Source organism: Bos indicus x Bos taurus, chromosome 12 (assembly GCF_003369695.1).
Source record: "Bos indicus x Bos taurus breed Angus x Brahman F1 hybrid chromosome 12, Bos_hybrid_MaternalHap_v2.0, whole genome shotgun sequence".
Taxonomy (NCBI): Eukaryota; Metazoa; Chordata; class Mammalia; order Artiodactyla; family Bovidae; genus Bos; species Bos indicus x Bos taurus.
Genome location: NC_040087.1, coordinates 22,263,864 through 22,276,137, shown reverse-complemented (window position 1 = coordinate 22,276,137; position 12,274 = coordinate 22,263,864).

The window sequence follows — 12,274 nt, the reverse complement described above, 5'->3', positions numbered from 1 at the left end:
TTTTGTATATGATGTTAGAGAATGTTCTGATTTCATTCTTTTGTATGTAGCTGGCCAGTTTTCCCAGCACTTATTAAAGAGAATGTCTTTTCTCCATTGTATCTTTGCCTCCTTTGTTGTAGATTAATTAATGATAAGAGCATGGGTTTATTTCTGGGCTTTCTTCCTGTTCCATTGGTATCTATTTCAGGTGTTTGTGTGTGTGTGTGTGTGTGCGTGCGTGTGTGTGAGTAGCATGATGTTTTGATTTGTAACTTTGTCATATAGTCTGAAGTCAGGGAGCCTGATTCCTACAGCTCCATCCTTCTTTGCTGTACACTGGAAACAAACACAACATTGCAAATCAACCATACTTAAATTTTAAAAAGGTTTTTTTTTAAAAAAAAAAAAACAAACAGATTACAAGATTCCTGTTGAAAGTCTCACTTATTTCATGCACTTTGTGTAGTATGGACAGAAGAATAAAATAAGAGCCAATGTGTGTGTTTCTCAACAGAAAAGAATACAGTTTGAAGGATAAGAGCCAAGATGAACCACGCCAGTCTGCCTCTTCATACAGCATCCCCTTTGTGTACCATTAACCCCAAACTTATACATCAACAGAGTCAGGAACATCCCCTGAGCCCTGGATGTCTTCAGGATCTCAGAGCCCAGGATCATGACTACTGTATGACCTGACATCACTGTCTACACAGGTGAAGGGAAGTGAAGAGGTCGGAAACCAACCCCCCCAACCCTGCTTTCAATGAATGAGTCTTCTCTTATTCTACCTCACCCTCCTTAGTCACATTCACTAAATAGGCTGATTTTATTATCTCAGTTCTTGATATAAATAACTGCCTAATAATCCATTATTTTCCCTCATAAAACAACTCAAGTGACGCCATTTTGTGAAGCTGGATGTGAACATGAAGAATGCTGAGTCTTCATGAAAGTCTGGAGTTATAGACAGTCTCAAGTAACCCAATAAGATGGCAAACCACTTGTAAGCAGAGACTGTTTTGTACACTTATTTGTATTCTTCTCAATGCCATGGATACAGGCTCGATAAATGTTGAGAAATGCATGGTTTGGTTCATGGTCTTCCCGTTGAATTCTGGCGGTGGTTCTCAAAAGAGGCTCACACACAAACACACTCCTTAGAATGGGTTTTGGCTGGGTACCACTCAGAACGATGAAAATTGCTTTGAAAAATGGAAGCTTTCTTGACCCAATATTAATACCAATTTCAAGCAGATTCCTTGCAATGACTTGCAGCTGTGGCTGTCATCCTGCCATGAGGAAGGTGTCAGCAAGACCAAGAATAGTAGCAGTCTGTCATCTCCCTGCTTTTGACGGTCTCATCTGAAATGTTAATTAACTAGTTGCTCGGCACAGAATGAAAATAAAAGTCAAGAAAAGTAGCAAAGGCAAAAAGTGCAATTGTGCTAGCATTAAAAATGTGGAATTTGTTTTCCTGGGCTTTTCATGAGCCCTATTCTCATTTAGGCTGTAAACATGTTTTAACTAGCAAACAACTAAATACCAATGCCCATAAAATGAAAGGAAAATTCAGTAGATATGCCCATAAAATGAAAGGAAAATTCAGTAGATATGTGATTTTTTTGTTTCTGTTTAAAAATGATGAAGAAATTTGCTGAAACAGATTCTGTTTTGATTCATCCCTTGGAAACTAAAACTGCTTTTCTTTCACACAGTTGAGTTTCGTGCGTCTTGCATTTCACAGCAGAAAGGTCAGTTCAGCAATACCTTAGGTAAATCCACAAGATCTTAATTTTTTAAACTAACCTTTTGAATGAAAAGATGATCAGAAGATTTCAACTCTTAATTAGCATGGTTAAACAGGCTTTCCTGGTAACTCAGATGGTAAAGAATCTGCCTGCAATGCAGGAGACCCAGGTTTGATCCCTGAGTTGGGAAGATCCCTGGAGAAGGGAATGGCAACCCACTCTAGTATTCTTGTCTGGAAAATCCCATGGACAGAGGAGGTTGGCAGACCCCAGTCCATGGGGTCACAGAGAGTTGTACACGACATGACTAACAATTTCACTTTTCACTTCAGACACATAAACATATTCTGTTATAATGTCAGAATTTGAAATCTGAAGATTATTACTTCTAAGACTAGTTTAATAAAAATTCATGTTTACTTAAGGGTTTATATGGCATTTATCTTTTATGCTTTAGGTTTCTTCTTTCCAGAATAATAAAGCTCCCAGAGAGTATTTGAAAATGGTCTCATTCACAGAATCAGAGCTCTCTGTCTGGGAAAAAGTCACTGTCAGAAATAGCAAAGTCTGGATGGAACTGAAGCTGGCCCTTTAACCTTTGCTGAAAGCAGGATATTTCAATTATCTTAAGAATGTGTCAGATAAAGGAAGCAAGTCAACAAGATAAACGAAGATAGACAAAAAGGAAATTTTTCTGAAGCAGAGAAATCAATAAACAGTAGTATTTGCTGGTCATCTACTCTATATAGGTGCTAAGGAGATTTTAAAGTAAAGGTTAAGAAACGGATTACTTACTCACAAAATATAACTGGAGGTAAATAACAGCAAAAAATTCAAGTGAATCTTAGATTATGTCTTACACATAGGCCTTATAGAAGTCCAAAGAGACAGTGGTTCATGAAGGCCCGAATAGACAGGGGAGGGATTCACAGAAGAATGGAAACTGAAGTGGGCATATTTCAAGATTCCAACAAAAAGAGAAGAAATGGTGGGTTTTGTTTGCTAAGGAACCACCTCCTGAAAAGAAAGCAGTGAGGAACATGTGTCTTTGGAGGATTGAAGTGGCTAGTCTGATTTGATGACCAGGTTGGTACTGAGAAGTCAGCAAACAGAATGGAGCCACAGGGCAGAGGGCCTGGCAGTCACATTTGATACAATCTGATCTGTGTACAGACTAGGGGAATATCATTTAGGGAAGAGACTTTCCAGGTGGCTCAGTGGTAAAGAATCTGCCTTCCAATGCAAGAGACATGGGTTCAATCCCTGGGTTAGGAAGATCCCCTGGAGAAGGAAATGGCAACTCCAGTATTATTGCCTGGGCAATCTCATGGACAGAGAGGAGACTGGTAGGCTGCAGTCTATGGGGTCACAAAGAATCAAACACAACTTAGTGACTAAACAACAACATTTAGGGAAGAGCTGTCTGGCGACGGGCCCCAGGATGAATGAACGGCTCTCAGGCTTTCAGGACTGGATGGGAAGTGGTTGGAGCAGCTGCCATCAAAGAAACCAGGAACACACTGTTGCAGGGATCCACATGCACCATGATAGAGGCTGGGCCAGAGTGGACGGGAGTTGGCCATTTGGTGGAACGATTTGCTAATTCAGGTCAGAGGGTGAATGCATAAGTGTTCTGGCAGACTTAGTCTAGAATCACCAGGACCATGAGCTTGCAGCCCCCAGACCTACTGGTGCCTGTGTTGTGTGTGTTCGTCGCTCAGTCGTATCCAACTCTTTGCCACCCCATGGACCATAGCCTGCCAGGGTTCTCTGTCCATGGGATTCTCCAGGCAAGAATACTGGAGTGTGTTGCCATTTCCTTCTCCAGGAGATCGTCCCAACCCAGGGATCGAACCCTTGTCTCCTGTACTGTAGGCAGAAAGGCTCTTATAAATGATCTTGTAAGAGTCTTCTTTTTCCCACCTCAAATCCACCATTGAATACTGACTACCTGATCCTCTGCTGAATTAAATCCACTTTGGAAGAAATTTCTCCACTGTAGCCTAAACACAATCCATTGCAGGTTGATGATGACTGTGGCCAGAGGCCTCTGCCCCTCCCTCAAGTCTGTCTCGGAGTCTAAATCTCTCTCATTCAGGATCCTGTACATCCATGAAGACCCAGTGCCCAGACAGAAGAAGCTATTTATTCATATGAATTACAAATTTATTTGATATCCCTATTGTCAGTTCAGGAGCTTCCCAGGTGGCTCAGCGGTAAAGAATCCATCTGCCAATGCAGAAGACAAGAATTTGATCCCTGGGAAGATCAAATCTCCTGGGATTGGGAAGATCCCCTGGAGAAAGAAATGGCACCCCACTGAGATATTCTTGCCTGGGAAATCCCATGGACAGAGGAGCCTGGTGGGCTACAGTCCGCGGGGACACCAAGAGTCGTACATAACTGAGTGACTGAGCCCCATGGTCAGTGCAAAATGAAAAACATTGTCTTAAATATATGGTACTAAAACTTTTTCATTTTGTACTCCTCAATATTGGTATACTTATTTTAAAATGATGCATCTTCTTATGTTAAAAGTCTTAGGGAGAATAATATGTATAAATATGGTTTATAATTTTTGACATCTTGGTATATCCATAATTGGATATAAATTGGGCTTATTTACATACTTGGTTTAAACCTGTCAGAGCTGGCAAAGATATCACAAAGCATGAGCAGTTCCAGGTGGGGAACGTACAACTCAGGCTGCTTCTCCTAAATGGTGCTTTTATCCATCCTCTCAATAATTATGTAAAAGTTGCAGTTGAAATGTGGCTAGTAATTTTCCATCCTCCTTGATGTCAATCAAATGTTCTTTCAACTAATCAGAACTCGTTACATTTTAATATGTTTTACAAATGGGTTTAAAAACCACTGAAACCCTTTTTTGGGGGAAGCTTTTTAAACATGGTAAAAAAAGGTTTGCAAGTTTCCTAAATGTATAAATGATGAGTTTTTAAGGCAAAACACATTGCTTCTGGCACTAAAATAATAAAACATTGGAAAGTTTTCCAGACATTTGCTTCCACAGTGTGTGTTCTCTCAATAACCAGAGTTTCTTTCAAAAAGTGGGTGGTTTTTAATTCATTGTTGTAATGTCACCTTTACATTGAAGGAAAAGTTTGCATTTACATCTAATCAAAGTTTGTACTGGAAGGAGAAGCTTTACATTCTTCCTACTGATATCTTACTCTTTTTTGGTTAGAATTGTATTAAATGTTATCTACATTTAATTTGTAGAAACCTTTATGAGCCACTTGTATAGTTGGGGGAATATTAGTTTAGTTAGAATTAAATGGTACAATCCAATTAATTATGGCACACATTAACTTCAAATCATCATAGTTCACAGGACTCAGGGAGGTAACTGACTTCACCCCTGCACCTGCCTTTGGTGGCCTGAGACCACAGGATGTGTTGACTAAGGAAGTCAGTGTAAATCCTTATATTACATATTAGTACATTTCATTTATCTTATATGTGATAATAAAAGTAAGACTGCAAATATTTTCCCATACCCCACAGGACCATTGTTTTTAAATAGACTTTATTTTTTTAGAGCAGTTTCAGGTTCATTGGATCATTTTTGTATCCATCCTTTACTCTTAAGTCTATAATTTTATTTATTTATGTATTCATTTATTGGCTGTGCTGGGTCTTCGTTGCTGCATGGACTTTTCTCTAGCTGCAGTGAGCGGGGACCCCTTTCTAGCTGCAGTGTGCAGTCTTTGAATTCTGGTGGCCTCTCTCATTGCTGAGCATGGTCTCTTGGGCACACAGGCTTCAGTAGTTGTGGCTCTAGGGCTCTAGAGCACAGACTCCATAGTTGTGGCACACGGGCTTAGGTGATCCAAGGCATGTGGGATCTTCCTGGACCAGGGATTGAACACACATCTCCTGCATTGGCAGGCGGATTCTTTGCCACTGAGCCACCAGGGAAGCTGTGTATCCATCCCTGACAATCACTATCTTAAATGAATGGTCAGGTTTAGCCAAAGTTTAACGATGACTTCTTACAGCTGTATTATCATCAGAATCTCCCTAAAATTCACAAGAAAAATTATTAACAGTGATATTTTAAATTTTACAGTCATCTTGAACTTACTTGCCTATTGTAAAACATTGAATTTCTCCTAAAGTCCCAATAAATAATTTCTGGGTCTTCCTTGCTGCTGCTGCTGCTAAGTCGCTTCAGTCGTGTCCGACTCTGTGCGACCCCAGAGACGGCAGCCTACCAGGCTCTGCCGTCCCTGGGATTCTCCAGGCAAGAACACTGGAGTGGGTTGCCATTTCCTTCTCCAACCCATATTTATAAATCATCTCTTCAAGTTCTCCTCCATGCCTTCCACGTTGGTGTCCGCTGTCTAGACAGTCACCCAAGGGGGGGTGCTTTGCCACTGTCACCAGACTATTGTCCTTGGTGAAGGATAATTTGCCCAGAGCCCTGCATCCTGGGACTCCCTCAAGATGCCAACATTTGAGGGATGTTCCTGGTGGTCTGGTGGTTAAGACTCCATACTTCCAATCCAGGGGACATGGAGTCAGCCCCTGATAGGGGAACTAAGATCCCACATGCCACATGGCAAAGCCAAAAAAAATTTTTTTTTAAATTTTTAAAAAAGATGCCAACATCTGAAATGTGTTTTGGAGGAAAACAAGTGACTTAAGATAATAATTTCATTGAAATGATAATATGATGTAAGTGAAATACCCCCAATTGATATTTATGTTCCTCAAGGATTTTTTCTACTTTTACAATTTTTACTTTCAAAATGATTTCATCCAAATGTTCCTGCCTGTACAAGCTGTAATATTGCAGAGTTGGAAACAACCTTTAAACTGCTGCCACATTTTCGTGATTATAAACTCCACAGAGTACAATGATTTCATTGGCAGAAAACATATTGGAAGAAAGAAAATCAGGGAAAAAGAAATATATCCATCTACTAATAAATTCTTTAAAAAAAACAAAAATAATTGATGTTCGAGTAAATAGTTGTAAAACTGGCTAGTGATGAACCCAAATTATCAACACGGGAAGAATATAGCATTGAAGAATTAAAAAAAAAACAAAAACCAAAAACCAAAAACCATCCAAATACTCATTCTAAGACAAGTTGTTGATTTTCACCACTGCCATTTTGTTTCGAATTAAATTGCTTATGATCAAATTATTTTTAGCAAATTAATTGGAGGAAACATCCTTCTCCGAGTTCTGTGTCACTTTCTATCACTCACCTTCTGAAGGTCACTTCTTGGGTCCTGGTCATTTTCAGAGCATTTCAAGGAAACCTGTCCTTAACTCAGTCTGCAGCCCCGCCCACCAAGAGGCACCGACCAATCACTGCAGCCTTTCAGAGGCTGTTGCCTCTTCTTTCTGGAAGCTCTTCTGAACTCCCCAGGCTCCTCTGTCAAGACAACTCAGAGAACGTGGCAGTTTAATCCAGGTGCATACTAGGGTCAGGAGGGAAAATCTCCAGGTTGAATAGCATTTTATAATTTAAAAAAAATTTAAATACATATGACAAAATAGCATTTTATAATTTAAAAAAACCACATTCACATCCATCATTAATTGTTTAATTCTGCCAACATACCTGTGAGGTAGTCCAAAAAGAATCAGTTTGACCATTTTCGAGATGAGTAAAACAAGTTTTAGATCTGAAAGGAAACTTCAGCATAAAAGTCCAATTTCCTCATTTTTCCATGGTGTATAAGGCAGTCCAGACAATGCTGTACTTTTTTTTTTAAACAGAGACATTTCACCTCCTCATTCCCACCCAACCAGTTCTTCCAGGGAAGCATAATATGTACATAGATATCAAGATATACTTTATAAATCTGAACTTACTAGTATGAATTGAAACACATTAGTAGCTGAATCAATGAAAAAATCATGTTAGCCTACTGAATGCAAAAAGTTGAAATTTGAAGTTAGAGATGACAGTAGTTCTCTTGCGCTCGGCATCAAGTCATTCCTCAACTTCGTTTTGGTTTCATAATATTTGGAATATAACAGTCCACCAGGTGTGGTAACTTGACTTCTAAGATGGTCCCCAATGATCTTTGCTTCCTGGTGTCCAAGCCTTTGGTAATTTTCTCCTTTGAACATAGTCTGGGCCTGGTGACTTATTTCTAATGACTAGAATACAGTAAAGATGATAAGATGTCACTCCTGAGATAAGGTTATAAAAAAGACCATGTCTTCCATCTTGTTAGCATTCATGTTCTCTGCCCCTTCTGCCCTACTTGCTCTGGTTGAAGCCATCTGCCGTGTTGTTAGTTTCCCCACAGTGGAGACCCACATGGCAAGGAACAAGAGAGTCCTCTAGTCAATCGCCTACAAGGGACTTAATCCTGCCAACAACCAGGTGAATGAACTTAGAATCAGATCCTTCCCCAGTGGGGCCTTTAGATGACTAAAGCTGTTGTCAACACCTTGATTGTAGCTTGGGATAAACTCAGAGAGCCGGTTAAGCTGTGCCCAGATTCCTGACCTAAAGAAACTATGAGATAACCAGTGTTAGTTTAACCCACTCAATTTTGAGATAACTTGTTATGCAGCAATAACTAATACACCAGGCAAGCAGTTGCAAAAGGTAATTGACTTTTACCATCTCTCCTTGCCATCTCTGGGTACTCTTGAATTCAACAGAGAAGACAGACAGAGCAAGCATTAGTCCATGTCCCCCATAAATTTAATAAAAATTGACAGCAGAAAGTAATGTCTCTAGTGTTGTAGCCTGTGTAATAAAACACATTTGAGTGTACTTCTCAGGTTTGTTACAGTGTAAACTGTCAACACAGACTTTTAAAAAGTGAATTTTATATGAAATGTTTGTGAAAATCATGGAAGAGGACACATGTAATGGAAAGAAAGTGAGTCTAAAAAGAAAACCAACTTGTGGAGGCTGGGTTTCCTCATTGTGAAATTGGACTAGTAATCCCTAGCACATGGATCTTAAATGGTGCTCAATCCAATGCCTGGTCAAATGATGCTCTTTAGCTTCCCTTGTGGCACTAAAATAGGTGAGGTGACTTGACGTACCCAGTGAGAACGGGATCTAGGACTCACCTCAGATTTGATATACCGCAAATTACCAGGCTATTCAGTGGCAGATTTTGAACTCTGAATCCAGGTCTCTGGCTTCTTCCAGAACACACAGGGAGCCCCAACCCACCACCTCTAACTTTCAAGAAGAATTCTCCTAGGGACTCCTGCTTAAGCTGGTAACTCTAGTAGAGTCTGTAAGACACTGAGAACAAAGGCTTACAAAGATAGATGGAAGAAGCGTGGCATTTCCTTTGGCTAATCCACATTTAAAATACCGTCTTCCTAAACACAGTCTTTCCTCCACCCTCTATCTTTGACTTTGACATTGATAGAGAAGCTTTCAAGAGAGCAGCATCGCTCAATTAGATGAAGCTACTAATTTGAAGGAACAATACATGATGAATGGCACTTACATGTGGTGATTCTAACGGCAAACATCTTCTACTGTTTTTCTCCCTGAAACATTTTATCTCATCTTTTCCTCCCTTTGTGTAGTGTTGGAGTAGGAAATGGCAACTCTGCTCAAGTATGCTTGCCTGAAAAATTCCATGGACAGAGGAGCCTGGGGGGCTACAAAGAGTTGCAAAGAGTCAGACACAACAGAGCACATATGCAATGACCAGAGCAAGAGAGAAAGAGAGAGGGAAGATGAGAAAGCGAGGAAGAGGAAAGGATGTAGAAAAAGAGGAGCCTGGTGATTGGTGTATTTGGAGGAAGGAAGAGCACCCAGACTGCTTAAGAGGGTAGGTCTTCCCCCAGGGCTCAGGTCTGAGTGTCGTGCTACACAGGATTAAAGAAAAAAAAAAAAAGACACACAGACAAAAAAGTCATCCTTTAAACCTCATGGAGTGCTCGAATTAGCACAGGACCCTGCTATGCTTTTTCTGCTGCTCATCCTATAAAGACTGGTGCAGAGAACTCCAGGGCTCCCATCCAAGCTTTTATCCTTCATTCAGCATATAGCTAACATCCTCTTGGACACTAAAAAGTAAAACTTTGACTTAACTAATAACTTATTGCACATTCTTATAAAACAAAAACATCTGCGTAAATATGTTCCAAGCAAAATCCATTTATGAACACATGGATGATAAAAAGGGAGATAGAAAACTGTGTATCATCTCTTACTCACGTTCTCTCCTTTCATTTTACTTCGAACATCCAGGTCACCAGTGTGTTATGCTTTTTGACAGCCTTTCAAATCAAAGGGATTTGAATGAGAGCAAAATAAAAGTATTTTCCCAAACTTTATAACTCTTTCTACTCTTCTGCATCACATAGTGGAAAAACCACGGCCACGGAGTGAGGAAACCACGTTTCTAGTCTGGGCTCTGGCAGTAACTAACCAGCTGGGTCGTAAGCAGCAGTGTTGTTTCTGAAAGGCTCTCTCTTTCCTACTCTGTCCAGGACAAACACTAAAACCTCTCTCATGTCATTGGTTATTATCTTGTCTGAGTCATGTTCCCCTCTTCCCTGCACCAGCTGAAATAGCCTCCCAGCCAGTCTGTGGGTTTCACCCTTACCCTCTCCAGTCCGTTCCTTACCCGCAGCTGTCGGAACGTACTTACAGAGGTGAATCAAGGCATGTCACTCTCTACTTACACTCCCACTGCTCACCTGCCTGTCTCTTCTCTGGCTGGTCCCCTGTCTGTCTGCCACACACCTTGTCTTTTGTCACTTCTTAAGCCAAGTCCTTTCCTTCTTCCCAGCATCTTCATTTCTTCTCATGTCTACCTAGGATGTGCTTCACCCAGTTCTTCTCCCAAATCACTTTAAAGTTGGTATGTCATAAATATTATTGAAGTAAATGAATGAAGTGAAAGTGCAAGTCACTCAGGCGTGTCTGACTCTTTGCGACCCCATGGACTGTATGGAATTCATACAGTCAAATACATTTCAACTAAGTCAATGGAATTCTCCAGGCCAGAATACTGGAGTGGGTAGCCTTTCCCTTCTCCAGGGGATCTTCCCAACCCAGGGATTGAACTCAGGTCTCCCACATTGCTGGCAGATTCTTCACCAGCTGAGCCACAAGGGAAGCCCAAGAATGCTAGAGTGGGTAGCTTATCTCTTCTCCAGTGGATCTTCCTGACTCAGGAATCAAACTGGGGTCTTCTGCATTGCAGGTGGATTCCTTACCAACTGAACTATGAGGAATAAATGAACCCAATTCCTAATTCATTCCTTCAGTTCAGTTCAGTTCAGTTCAGTCACTCAGTCGTGTCCGACCCTTTGCGACCCCATGAATCGCAGCACGCCAGGCCTCCCTGTCCATCACCAACTCACAGAGTTCACTCAAACTCACGTCCATCGAGTCGGTGATGCCATCCAGCCATTTCATCCTCTGTCATCCCCTTCTCCTCCTGCCCCCAATCACTCTCAGCATCAGAGTCTTTTCCAATGAGTCAACTCTTGGCATCAGGTGGCCAAAGTATTGGAGTTTCAGCTTTAGCATCAGTCCTTCCAATGAACACCCAGGACTGATCTCCTTTAAAATGGACTGGTTGGATTTCCTTGCAGTCCAAGGGACTCCCAAGAGTCTTCTCCAATTCATTGCTTATCATCCTTCAATTTAAATATCAAGTCTTAAGAGAAAAATTTTCCCCCAATCATTTGAACTAGAGGAACAGCTCTTTCTCATTGTTCTCTCACATCCCTCTTTATTTTCTTTCCGCCACTCAGGGCAATGGTGATACATTGTTTCTTTTATTCTTGTGTGCTTACGGTGTATCTTTTCCATCAGAATTTAAGCTCCCTGAGGGCAGGGGCCATTTCTACCTTTTCAGTATTATATTTTCTGTGCTCACCATGACACAATACCTAGCACCTAATGCGTCTGTAATAAACATTCATTGCATCAAATGAACAGATGAATGAATGCAAATTCTACTATATTTATCCCTTACCTAAAGTCCTTTCAAGGCTGTCCATAGCCTGTCAGGGAAATGCTAAACTGTGCATGATATGGAGATGTCATTTTTTAAAAACTGAAATACAGTTGATTTATGATGTTGTGTTAGCTTCAGTGATTCAGTTATATATATAAATAACTGAATATTGTTTTTGACATTCTTTTCCCATATAGGTTATTGCAAAATACTGAGTATAGCACCTTGTGCTACACAGTAGGTACTTGTTTGTTATCTATTTTATATATAGTAGTGTGAGCATGTTCATCCCAATCTCCTAATTTATCCCTCCCCTGCCTTTCCCCTTTGGTAACCATGAGTTTGTTTTCTATGTCTGTGGGCCTATTTCTCTTTCATGCATAAGTTTATTTGTATCATTATTTTTAGATTCCACATATAAAAAGCATCATATATTTACCTTTCTCTGTCTACTTCACTTAGCATGATAATCTCTAGGTCCATCCTAGAGATGCTGCAAATGGCATTATTTCCTTCATTTTTATGGCTGAGTAATATTCCATTTACCACATCTAGAGATGTCATCTTGATGTGGCTCCTCCTCTCCTATCTAGAGTTTTAAC